The following is a 464-nucleotide window of genomic DNA, read 5'->3' as shown; positions in this document are numbered from 1 at the left end:
CCTCATTAGTAATTGAGAAGAGGGAATCAAATAGCAATAAGGAGAGGGGTGGTGTCAGAACTGTCTTCAAACAAGTACACCATTGTTCAGTTAGATTTGTTAAGGCAATGTGTAATTCTCTGGGTATAGCTCAAGACATAAAAGGTTTTGATTTTGGATCTGTAAAAATGCCAGGATATTGGTACTGAAATAACATAGCATATCCTATATAATAAAAGGCTAATATGCAAATAGACCGAACAGTGGAACAACTGGTCACTGTAATGTGTGCTGACCACCAGGGGGCATGTGCAGAACATAGTGGGTGTAGGCTGTAGTGGGATGGTGGAGCAGGTGAGCAGGGGTGCCAGTCGCTGTCATCGGGGCGAGCCTCTGGTGGTTACTGAAAATTCTTTGCTCCCACGTGCTGCGGTCCCACTGGGTGCTCACACCTGCTGCTGGCACCAACCCCCACTCTGTGCCAG

The 464-nt window shown here is 46.8% G+C and overlaps 1 pseudogene; it reads left to right on the top strand.

Annotated features, from left to right (window-relative positions):
- The first annotated feature begins 321 nt into the window (after positions 1-321).
- LOC102756674 overlaps positions 322-464 on the top strand; it is a 3,224-nt pseudogene continuing 3,081 nt past the window's right edge.

This window comes from Myotis davidii, unplaced genomic scaffold, assembly GCF_000327345.1.
Source record: "Myotis davidii unplaced genomic scaffold, ASM32734v1 scaffold575, whole genome shotgun sequence".
Classification (NCBI taxonomy): Eukaryota; Metazoa; Chordata; class Mammalia; order Chiroptera; family Vespertilionidae; genus Myotis; species Myotis davidii.
The sequence above is the reverse complement of the archived record's forward strand: the minus strand, read 5'-3'. Positions and strand labels throughout refer to the sequence as shown.